Raw genomic sequence first — 12,695 nt, forward strand, 5'->3', positions numbered from 1 at the left:
CCTCCGCAGGAGGAATCCGCCTCGTCGTCTTCAGACGACGAGTTTATGACGGCCTTGCGTCGGGGACCCTTCCTGGTCCCCTGGGTCACCCTCTTAGGCCCTTCGGCCCCCTCAGGTGGGGCGGCCCCTTCCTTTTCCTCCTCCCATTGGGGGAGGAGTGTGCCTCGCTGTCTTCGGACGAGGCGTCCGGTACGACCTTACGCCGGAGACCCTTCCTGGTCCCCGAGGCCTTCTTTTCGGCCTTCTTTTCCAGCGCCTTGTAGGGCGTCGGGACTAGCATCTCCGTCAGGAGAGCGTCTGCTGGTCCTTCTAGCAGTGGAGCCAGACAGTCAATCCGCTCCGCCGTCTCCACGTACTCCTGATTGAATACACACGATGACTTAAGATCCTCCCATGAGTATGCTGGGAACAACTACATCCGGTGATAGTCAGAAAACTCACCGGGCGGGGTAGCCGTGTGGCGTGAAGTCCGCGGTCCTCGGATGTGGGAGGAGGTATTTCAGAGGACTTGAATAGCACCTTCCATGCATCCTTGTGTGTCATGCCGTAGGGCTCTCAAAGTGTCTGGTGTTCGGCCGGGACGAACTCCCACAGATTAAATGCCCGTCTTTGGCACGGCAGAATTTGGCGGACGAGCATGACCTGGACCATGTTGACAAGCTTGATTTTCTTGTCCATCATATTCTTGATGCAGTTTTGAAGACCGGTCAGCTCCACAGGCTCACCCCAAGCTAGGCCCTTCTTTTCCCAAGAGGTGAGCCGCATGGGAATTCTGGATCAGAATTCGCGGGTGCCTCCCAGTTGACGTTGCGTGGCTCGGTGATGTAGAACCACCCCGATTGCCACCCTTTCACGGTCTCTGCAAAGGATCCGTCGAGCCAGGTAACATTGGGCATCCTGCCCACCATGGCGCCTCAGCACTCCGCTTGCTGGCCACTCACGATCTTCGGCTTCACGCAGAAGATTTGTACCCACAAGCCGATGTGAGGCTTGATGCGGAGGAAGGCCTCGCACACGACGATAAACGCCGAGATGTTGAGGATGAAGTTTGGGGCTAGATCGTGGAAGTCTAGCCCATAGTAAAACATGAGCCCGCGGACAAAGGGATGAAGTGGAAATCCCAGTCCACGGACGAAGTGGGCGAGGAACACGCCCCTCTCGTGGGGTCGCGGAGTCGGAATGATCTGCCCTGCGTCCGGCAGCCGGTGCGCGATATCTGCGGCCAAGTATCCGGCCGCCCGGAGCTTCGTGATGTGCTCCTCCTTGACGGTGGAGGCCACCCACTTGCCTCCTGCTCCGGACATGTTTGGCTGTGTGGAGGAGGTGTGAACTAGGGCGCTGGAGCTCGAGGGGGCAAGAATGGGTAAGCGAAGGAGGAAGAAGGCGTGGGTGAAAATGGGGAATCCTTATCCCTTTATAGAGGCGACGAAAACGGTGCGCCTCCCCACTTGCCCATTGAGGATCGCTTATTTCCCAAGCGCCACGATTGATGGCGCGGTTGGATTACCCATACCCGTATTGATGGGAATCCCGTGATAAGGGGGCATGATCTCTGCTTCGACAAGACGTGCCGGGGAAACCGCCTCGCAATTTGCGTTGTGACTGGTTATGGAAAAACGGTTCGAATGATGACCCGACCATAGTGTCATGTCACGTTGTCTAAAGTTGTCAGAAGATTACATTTGTGGAATATCATCCTCTCCATGGTGGTGTGTGAAGATCATTTTGCAGATCTGGACATGATTTGAGTGTTTGATAATTACTTTGGAGTATTCGGAGATGAAACCCGCCTTGCAATGCCGAAGACAATGTACGCGCCGGACTCATCGTCATTGAAGTCTAGTTCAGGGGCTACTGAGGGAGTCCTGGATTAGGGGGTATCCGGACAACCAGACTATATACTTTGGCCAGACTGTTGGTCCGTGAAGATACAAGACTCAAGACTTCGTCCCGTGTCCGGATGGGACTCTCCTTTGCGTGGAAGACAAGATTGGCGATCCAGACAATGGATTTCCCTCTTTGTGACCGACTCCGTGTAAACCCTAGCGCCCTCCAGTGTCTATATAAAATGGAGGGTTTAGTCCTTAGGGACATAATCATAATCATCAGAGGCTAGCTTCTAGGGTTTAGCCTCTATGATCTCGTGGTAGATTAACTCTTGTAATACTCATATCATCAATATCAATCAAGCAGGAAGTAGGGTTTTGCCTCCACCAAGAGGGCCCGAACCTGGGTAAACATCGTGTCCCTTGCCTCCTGTTACCATTAGCCTTAGACGCATAGATCGGGACCCCCTACCCGAGATCCACCGGTTTTGACACCGACATTGGTGCTTTCATTGAGAGTTCCTCTGTGTTGTCGCTGTGAGGCTGGATGGCTCCTCCAATCATCAAAAACAACATGGTCCAGGGTGAGACTTTCCTCCTCGAAGAGATCTTCGTGTTCAGCGGCATAGCACGGTGGGCCAATTCGCTTGGCCACCTGGAGCAGATCGACAGCTACGCCCCTGGCCATCAGGTCAGGTTCAGAAAATTGAACTACACGGCCGATATCCGTGGAGACTTGATCTTCAACAGATTCGGGCCTGCGCCAGGAGCGCCGGACAGTCACGATGAGCACCACTTAGACCTGTTGTCGGACAATCCTCGGGATATCGCCCCTGCAGGAGCCCCGGACCTAAATCCGGGGCAGATCGCGTCGCCCGAGGACGGGTGGATGGACCCCGCCCCGGAGGCCGCACACTCATCGGCGGTAGAGCCGAACACAGACATCACCCCTAAGGAAGTCTAAGGGGGATTGACCCTTCGAGGATCAAGCCCACCAAAACCACCTTCAAAGGTGTAATTCCAGGAGTAGAGGCCCGTTGCACGGGCTCCATAACACTGGAAGTGGTCTTCGGATCTCCGGATAACTTCTGAAGCGAGGAGTTAATCTTTGATATCGTCCCTTTCCGTAGTGGTTACCACACACTGCTTGGACGAACCGCATTCGCTCGATTCAATGCGGTACCACACTATGCATACCTCAAAGCTCAAAGATGCCAGGACCTCGCGGGGTCATAACAGTTAACAGAAACATGGAGCGCTCTCTCCGTACAGAAGAGCATACTGCAGCCCTCGTGGCAGAAGTACAATGCAGCCTTCTCCGGCAAACCACCAATCCGGCGACAACAACCCCGAACACCGTCAAGCGACTCCGGAGTACCCCGCAAAGGGATCGCCAGGCACGCCAAGAGCGTCACTAGCAGTCCAGCCTCCGCTCCAGCCCGATCAAGGCAGCATTCGTGCCGCGCGTACACAATTACGCACTCAAAATACCATGGGCATAGGCGGAGGCGCAATAGTGACTTAGTCAATAGTGCGGTACACCTGCAACACACTTTAATAACCCACCTTTTATCTTTCAGGACACTATTTTCAGGCAGCCTCTTCAGAAAAGCCGGATTGTCGGACTTGCGCAGGAGAGAAAACCAAGGAGGCAAAAGGCTTAGCGCACAAAGGGAATACCCAGGTGGAATCTGTTCACGATCATTATACCTGTTTTATATACCTACATGGGGCCCTCCCTTGGATAGGACATGTTAAATAGTCCTATTTACTTCTGCTTAGCGCATTCATTGCAAACATACGCTTAGACGTATTATCCATCAATGGGAAATAATATATAGCGTCAGCTTATTATTCCTATTTGCACATTTTTCCTATAAATGTTTATTTAATATTGCATCCGTACACCTTGGTATGTTCAGTTTGCTAGGGGCTTCTTATGGCGCCCCATAATATGGCAAGACAAGTCCAAACACTTTCAAAAGTGCGGCACCCCGAACTTATAGCATGATATGCATCAGCTCCGAATCATGTCTTGGGTCAATAGTTGGGTTTGCCCGGCTCCCTTGTTTTGGTACCTTATGTTCCATTATATCGGCTAAGGTAGCGCATGGAGAACTACTGCGATTGTGTCCCGATTCTCCCGAAAGAGCACCTCAGTAGAGAAAGCCGAAAACTGACCGGCATGATGCGGCGAGAGCTGGTCGCTGTTCGAGAGGTCTTAAAATCCTTAAAAAAAAATCCGCTTCAGGAGAGGAATCGGCCTCGTCCGATTTAGGCGTATATAGCGCCCCAATTCGGCTTTCCGAATTCTAGGGGCTTCGCCAAAATTTCAAATTGTAGACTTCTATGGCTAAGTGAAAGTTATGAAGCCGCATAGTCTGATTGCCTTGTTCGCTGTGCCAAACACCTCCTTTACGGACCAAAAATTTGGATAAAGATTGTCTGGGTTTTTTCCACGAACACCCCAGTATTAGTTATGTGAGGGCGGAAGCCGACCACTGGCCTACTTTTGGAATTTATAAACAGCCACACAGAAGGTAATATTTTAAACCAAAACAAAGCGCTATATAGCGCAAATAACTTCGTCCTTATATTACAAAAATGACAGAAGTACATTCATTCAAAGATCGCGTCCTTGGTACATTCATCGGCCACGAGACGGGCGCCCTTCATAACGCCATCATAATATTTTTCGAGACAGCAATGCGCCTTGCCCTCCGGCGGTCCATCCTTCACCAGCTTCTCCGCATCCAGCTTGCCCCAATGCACTTTCGCACGGGCAAAGGCCCGGTGGGCACCCTCAATGCAAACGAATCGCTTGATCACTTCAAGCCGCGGACAGGCATTTACGATCCGCTTTATAAGGCCGAAGTAGCTAGCGGGCAGGGGCTCACCAGGCCATATCCGAACTATGAAATCTTTCATAGCCACTACGGCCGCCCTGTGGAGTTCAACCAATTGCTTCAATTGGTCACTCAGAGGCATCAGGTGTTCGGCTCCAGCATACTGGGACCAGAACAGCTTCTCCGTTGAGCTCCTCTCCTTGGCACGGTAGAATTCCGCAGCATCTGATACGCTGTGTGGCAGATCTGCGAATGCCCCTGGAGAGCTCCGAATTCGGGCAAGTAAAAGAAACGTCTCCTCCACATGCTTGCTTTGCATAAAGAATGTCTTACCCACCGCTATCTTCTTGGCCGTCTGGATTTCCCGCTGGGCCTTTTCGGCTTCGGCCTTGGTGTCTTTCATGCTCAAAAGGGGCTTCGCAAGCTCAGACTCCTTCGTCTTGAGGTCATGCACCAAGGACTCGAACTTCTTACCGAGCTCCTGGAGCTCTTGCTGTACCTCGCCCACCCTAGCATTATGCTTTTCACACTCAATGCGCTCCGAGGCCGCCTTGTTTTTCGCCTCGGATAGCGGTTTCTTTAGGGACGCCACTTCAGTCGTGGCCTCTATTTTGCAATCATGACGCTTTTTCGTTAGCATCACCAATTTTGTCTATTCTTTATGATATGTGAACAAAGTATCACTTACCTTGTTCTCTTCGAGCTCCCTCTTCGTGAGGTTGAGCTCTCCTTGGGTCTGCTCCAGGTCCCATTTGAGTCCGGCGACCTCCGCTGTGCGGCCAACAGCGGCAAGCAGCACTGCCTGCTTATTCACGCAGACATCTACTATTAGACTCCTGCGGATTTTAATTGACCCTCCGTTTGGCTTTTCTTTCTGAACACCAAACAGAGTATCAGGGGCTACTGTCTATTGGGTGATAATTTCCCAATCTTTTAATTACTTACCTCAAAACCTGTTAGGAGGCTGGTACAGGCTTCGGTCAATCGGCTTTTGGCGGACCGAACCCTCTGAATCACCGCACTCATAAGAGTACGGTGCTCTTCATCCAGGGAAGCGTCGCGAAGCCCTTCCAGTAGACTATCCGATGCCTCTGGCATAACGGAAGTTAATGGCACGGACGGCTTGCCCTCCTTGGCGAGGGGCTGCCTGCCCGAATCCGGAATCTGTGGGGGTTCCGGTATAGTGTCCGGCTGGGAGCCCGGCGTGCTGCGGCTCCCGTCGGCACAATCCATGGGGATCTTACACCCCGTGTGCCCGGCGTCTGGAATTTCGCCTTCGGGCGTCTCCAGAGTTGCCTCCCCCTGCTCAGGGAGCCTTTGGGACAACACATCCGTGTCATCCGCAAGCCGAGGGGAAGTGGCCGTTGGGAGCAAGTTTATCGCCGAATCGCTCAAGGACCCATCCGAAGAGGATAACCTTAGGATGGACCCTGGCCGGACTGCATATACGTGTTCAACGCTATAACAGACTATGAAGTGAAATCGCACTAAAGTACAACAGAGTGTGGATACTTACGATCTTACTAGGGGCTTCCCCCTGGGCAGCCACTCCCCCTCGATGTAGGCGGCCGTAGTGGAGTAATCCGGAAGGGGCGCCTTTCCCTTCTTGGGCATCCTAGCCTCCCCCTCTAGGGTGGCTTTCCTTTTCTTCTCCTTCCCAGTGCGGGGAGGCGGAATTTCCTCGTGTTTCCCCCCGCCTCCGGGGGAGGAATCCGCCTTGTTGTCTTCAGATGACGAGTTTATGACGGCCTTGCCGCGAGGACCCTTCCTGGTCCCCTGGGTCGCCCTCTTAGGCCCTTTGGCCCCCTCAGTTGGGGCGGCCCCTTCCTTTTCCTCCTCCACTTCGGGGGAGGAGTGTGCCTCGTCGTCTTCGGACGAGGCGTCCGGTACGATCTTACGCCCGAGACCCTTCTTGGTCCCCGGGACCTTCTTTTCAGCCTTCGTTTCCAGCGCCTTGTAGGGCGCCGGGACTAGCATCTCCGTCAGGAGAGCGTCTTTTGGACCTTCTGGCAGTGGAGCCAGACAGTCAATCCGCTCCGCCGTATCCACGTACTCCTGATTGAATACACACAATGACTTAAGATCCTCCCATGAGTATGCTGGGAAAACCTACATCCGGTGATAGTCAGAAAACTCACCGGGCGGCAGAGCCGCGTGGCGTGAAGTCCGTGGTACTCGGATGTGGGAGGAGGTATTTCGGAGGCCTTGTATAGCACATTCCATGCGTCCTTGTGTGTCTTGCCGTAGAGCTCTCAAAGTGTCTGGTGTTCGGCCGGGACGAACTCCCACAGATTAAATGCTCGTCTTTGGCACGGAAGAATTTGGCGGAAGAGCATGACCTGGACCACATTGACAAGCTTGATTTTCTTGTCCATCATATTCTTGATGCAGTTTTGAAGTCCGGTCAGCTCCGCAGGCTCACCCCAAGCCAGGCCCTTCTTTACCCAATAGGTCAGCCGCATGGTAATTCCGGATCGGAATTCACGGGCCGCCGCCCAGTTGACGTCCCGTGGCTCGATGATGTAGAACCACCCCTATTGCCACCCTTTCCCGGTCTCTGCGAAGGATCCGTCGAGCCAGGTAACATTGGGCATCCTGCCCACCATAGCGCCTCAGCACTCCGCTTGCTGGCCACTCAAGATCTTCGGCTTCACGTAGAAGATTCGTAGCCACAAGCCTAAGTGAGGCTTGATGGGGAGGAAGGCCTCGCATAGGACGATAAATGCCGAGATGTTGAGGATGAAGTTTGGGGCTAGATCGTGGAAGTCTAGCCCATAGTAAAACATGAGCCCGCGGACGAATGGATGAAGTGGAAATCCCAGTCCACGGACGAAGTGGGCGAGGAACACGCCCCTCTCATGGGCACTGGAGTCGGAATGATCTACCCTATGTCCGGCAGCCCGTGCGCGATATCTGCGGTCAAGTATCCGGCCGCCCGGAGCTTCGTGATGTGCTCCTCCTTCACGGTGGAGGCCACCCACTTGCCTCCTGCTCCGGACATGTTTGGCTGTGCGGAGGAGGTGTGAACTAGGGCACTGGAGCTCGAGGGGGCAAGAATGGGTAAGCGAAGGAGGAAGAAGGCGTGGGTGAAAATGGGGAATCCTTATCCCTTTATAGAGACGACTGAAACGGTGCGCCTCCCCACTTTCCCATTGAGGATCGCTTATTTCCCAAGCACCACGATTGATGGCGCGGTTGGATTACCCATACCCGTATTGATGGGAATCCCGTGATAAGGGGGCATGATCTCTGCTTCGACAAGACGTGCCGAGGAAACCGCCTCGCAATATGCACTGTGGCTGGTTATGGAAAAACGGTTCAAACGATGACCCGACCATAGTGTCATGTCATGTTATCTAAAGTTGTCAGCAGATTACATTTGTGGAATCTCATCCTCTCCATGGTGGTGTGTGAAGATCATTTTGCAGATCCGAACATGATTTGAGTGTTCGATAATTACTTTGGTGTATTCGAAGATGGAACCCGCCTTGCAATGCCGAAGACAATGTACGCGTCGGACTCATCATCATTGAAGCCTGGTTCAGGGGCTACTGAGGGAGTCCTGGATTAGGGGGTATCCAGACAGCCGGACTATATAGTTTGGCCGGACTGTTGGTCCATGAAGATACAAGACTCAAGACTTCGTGCCGTGTCAAGATGGGACGCTCCTTTGCCTGGAAGACAAGCTTGGCGATCCTGATAATGGATTTCCTTCTTTGTAACCGACTCCGTGTAAACGCTAGCCCCCTCCGGTGTCTACATAAACCGGAGGATTTAGTCCTTAGGGACAAAATCATAATCATCATAGGCTAGCTTCTAGGGTGTAGCCTCTACGATCTCGTGGTAGATCAACTCTTGTAATACTCATATCATCCATATCAATCAAGCAGGAAGTAGGGTTTTACCTCCACCAAGAGGGCCCGAACCTGGGTAAACATCGTGTCCCTTGCCTCCTGTTACCATTAGCCTTAGACGCACAGATCGGGACCCCCTACTCGAGATCCGCTGGTTTTGACACCGACAACCACGCCTTGAGAACCTCTGGAATTTCTTCACGAGCATTGCTAGCTCCTGGCTCAGTTCTTCAGGATCACCAAGGCTGCTACCAGAATCTTCACCATCAGATTCAGACACTGCCTTGGCCTTCAGGGCGCGTGATCTGCCATAGCTTGGACCATAGAGATCTCTCTTCTCAGCAAGCTGGAACTCATGAGTGTTTAACCTTTCGAGGATATCTACGGGATCAAGTGACTTACAGTCTCCACGTTCTTGTATCATCAGTGCCAGAGTATCAAATGATGAATCAAGTGATCTCAGCAATTTCTTCACCACCTTGTGGTCGGTGATGTCAGTGGCACCAAGTGCTTGAAGCTCATTTGAGATGTCTGTGAGGCGATCGAAGGTTTGCTGAACATTTTCATTGTCGAGTCTTTTGAAGTGGTTGAAGGGATTGCAAAGAACATCAACTCGAGAGTCATGTTGTGTTGAGACTCCTTCATTGACCTTGGACAACCTATCCCAGATAAGCTTAGCAGTTTCCAAAGCACTCACTCTTCCATACTGCCCTTTGCTCAGATGGCCACATATGGTGTTCTTTGCTTGTGAGTCGAGTTGCTTGAATCTCTTCATGTCAGCAGCGTTGATGGTAGGAGTGACAGAGGGGACACCATTCTCCTCAACATACCAGAGATCGTTATCAATTGCCTCAAGATGCATTCACATCTTATTCTTCCAGTAGGGGTAGTCCGTCCCATCGAAGGTAGGACACCCAGCAGAGACCTTGATCATTCCTGCGGCCGACATAACTAAAACTCCAGGCGGTTAAACCAAAATCGCACAGAACAAGGGAGTACCTTGCTATGATACCAATTGAAAGTGCGTTAAGTCAACTAGAGGGGGGTGAATAGGCGATTTTTATGAATTCTTCACTGAGGAATTTCAGGGTGAGGAAATTCCTTAGCGAAGAACTACTTGCAACTGAATAAGTACTCACATGCAAACATGACAGAACATAAGCATGGTCATCATGATGAAATGAAAAGAAGCACTGAGTATAGAAAGCGTAAACACAGGATAAACAGGATGAAGACAAACAAACTGAAGAAATTGAACTGAGGAAATTGAGAAAGTCTTCAGTCAAAGTCTTCAAACAGATATGAACCAGCACATAACACAGTAAAGAGGAAATGAAAGAGTTTAGGAAATAGAACCAGTAGGCTTGGTGAAGACAATGATTTGGTAGACCAGTTCCAACTGTTGTGACAGTTGTACGTCTGGTTGGAGTGGCTAGGTATTTAAACTTGAGGACACACAGTCCCAGACACACTGTCCTCAGCGTGTTCTCGTTGAGCTAAGGTCACACAGACCTCGCCCAATCACTCGTGGTAAGTCTTCAGGTGACTACCAAACCTTCACAAACTCGGTCACTCGGCGATCCACATTTTCCTCTTGGATGCTCAGACCATGACGCCTAACCGTCTGGAAGATGCACAATCTTCAAAGGTAACAAGCGTCGGATCCATGCGGGATCAATTTCTTCAGTGATGCTCAATCACTTTGGGTTTGTAGGTGTTTGGGTTTGGGTTTTCCTCACTTGATGATTTTCTCTCAAAGTCCTTGGAGGATGGAATGCTCTCAAATGACAAGTGTCAGTTTCTCTCAAAGCAGCCAACCAGCTAGTGGTTGTAGCGGGCGGCTATTTATAGCCTAGGGAGTGCCCGACATGATAATACATACATGCCCTTCAATGATATGACCATTATGTGGGTAGATATTTTGGGACAGCTGGCGCATAGCACAACAACGGTCGGAAATTTGACTATCAAATTCCACAGGGCTATCATGTTCCTCACTTGCAGGCAATCCGCACTGGCGAATTCCTAACTCCTCAGTCAGAACAAATTCCTCAGAGACCAGAAGAAATGCGTCTCTATCACTGAAGAAATTGAATGAACTGTCTGAGATTTCAAATGGCTTCACTCGAAAGGATTGGTAGGTGTAGGATTTTGAGATGAGCATCACTTGGAAAATTTTCCTTAGTATTTCCTCGACCCCCTTTAACAGTACGTTGTTTCCTATGACTCGAGAAAGAGAAAAAGAAACTATGAAAACAAAAGTCTTCACGCTTCATGTTCGTCGCATGAATACCAGGTCTTCTTGGTCACACCAATTTCTTCACTTTCAAAGTCTTCAGAAAGTCTTCAAAAATCCAAAGTCTTCAGTGGAAGACATTCATTTTTAGGGGTCGACTTTCTCTGTAAATATCAAACTCCTCATAGACTTATAGACCTGTGTACACTCACAAACACATTAGTTCATTAACCTATAAGTCTTCAATACACCAAAATCACTAAGGGGCACTAGATGCACTTACAGTTCTGGTACGACGCACGTCGGCGTGGGCATCGTGGAGGCAGCTCTGCCTCGGCTTCAGCTGCTAAGTCCTTGAGGGTGTTGCGGTTGCGGTTGCATTGGATGACGATGTCGGGGTACCGGCTCCAGCGTGACGGAGGAGGGCGGCGGTGGATTGGGCGCGATGGGGTGGAAGACGGAGGAGGCTGGGGTTTCGTGGCTGGTGGAGAGGGCATTTTGGCACCCATGGATTATGAATGGGGAAACGGAGGGAGGGGGAACAAAGGGTGAATAATGTTTCGGTTTGGGATGCGCTTGTTTGAAATTTGGGGAAAGTTACAAACTTTGCCCCCATCTAAAATTTTGGACATATTGCGGGTTGGGGGTAGGACAGTAATCTCAGGTGTCCCAAATGGTGGGCGGGATAGATTTCGGCCCCGCGCATGGGTGTTTAGGTACCCACAGCATATGAATGCTTCTTGGAGGTGGTTGAGACTGGCATCTAGGTGAAGTTACAAACCAACCCCGGTTTAGACCTTTGGACATCGAGCCGATAGGCTACACGTGCCAGAGTCAGGACAGTAATTTCCTACCAGCAAACATTAGTCTCACGCGGTTTCAAGTGACCAGAGGCTTATTTGGCGGTTCGTTCAATATTTGGGAGCAGAAGCATTAACGTTTTCGGTTCTCTTGAACTGAACTTTCAGGAGTTGTCAAACTTCACAAATCTTTACTCTTGAAAGTCCTAAAACTACGATTATTTTCGAATGGATGGGGTACATTTGAATATACATTATACATGAGTATATATTAAAAAATATGCAACTTACCTTAGTTCATGCATGGTTCCAGATATGATCTCCTTGGTTGCAAAATAATAGTTTGTCGACGTCCTGGGAACGGGGGTCCCCAGACTTGCCTGCCTGCGGCCTACGGCGTGGCTCAAGTGGGGGCCCAGTACAGCCCAGCTTCATCAGCTCAAGCTCAAGACCCTTGCGAGCGGCCAAGGCTCGCGGGGCGGACGACAGAAGCTTCCTCAGGAAGCAGCCTCATCAGGAGGGCTCGCGAGGAGGCGGAGAGATCAAGGCAGGGTACCTCGCGAGGTGCCCGTGACGCAAGCCATGACGATCGAGACCAGGTAGGCGCCAGGCGGGCGCCGGCCTGTGCAGTGTCCTTGTTTCCCCTTCGGTGCAAAGGGGGCAAGCACAGGCCAAGACATCAGGCAAAGGTTACCGTTTTGGTGCAACAAGACCAAGACCAGCAGAACGGCAGGATGGAGGTCACCATGGAGCCCAGGACGGCATCACCGTCAGAGTCTTTGGCAGTCGAAGAGCAACTTTAGTCAGGATAAGTGTACTAGATGTTCCCCTTCAAAATGGCCAATTGTTGGCGCCCTTCCTTCTCATTATTTGGGAAGAGTCCCAAGGCTTCTCTCTATAAATAGAGATAGCCACCACAGAGAGAGAAGAGGAGATTTCAGGTAGACTAGAGAGAGAGAAGCGACTGAACTCACCCAAGCAGTTCATCGCACCAGCTCAAGAACAGCCCCTCGCGAGGCTGTTCTTCCTTTGTATTGTTGATCATCAGCCCCTGAGGCAATCCACCAGACCACACACTGGAGTAGGGTATTACACCAAAATGGTGGCCTGAACCAGTATAAACCTCGTGTCCC

Source organism: Triticum dicoccoides, chromosome 5B, assembly GCF_002162155.2.
Source record: "Triticum dicoccoides isolate Atlit2015 ecotype Zavitan chromosome 5B, WEW_v2.0, whole genome shotgun sequence".
NCBI classification, from domain to species: Eukaryota; Viridiplantae; Streptophyta; class Magnoliopsida; order Poales; family Poaceae; genus Triticum; species Triticum dicoccoides.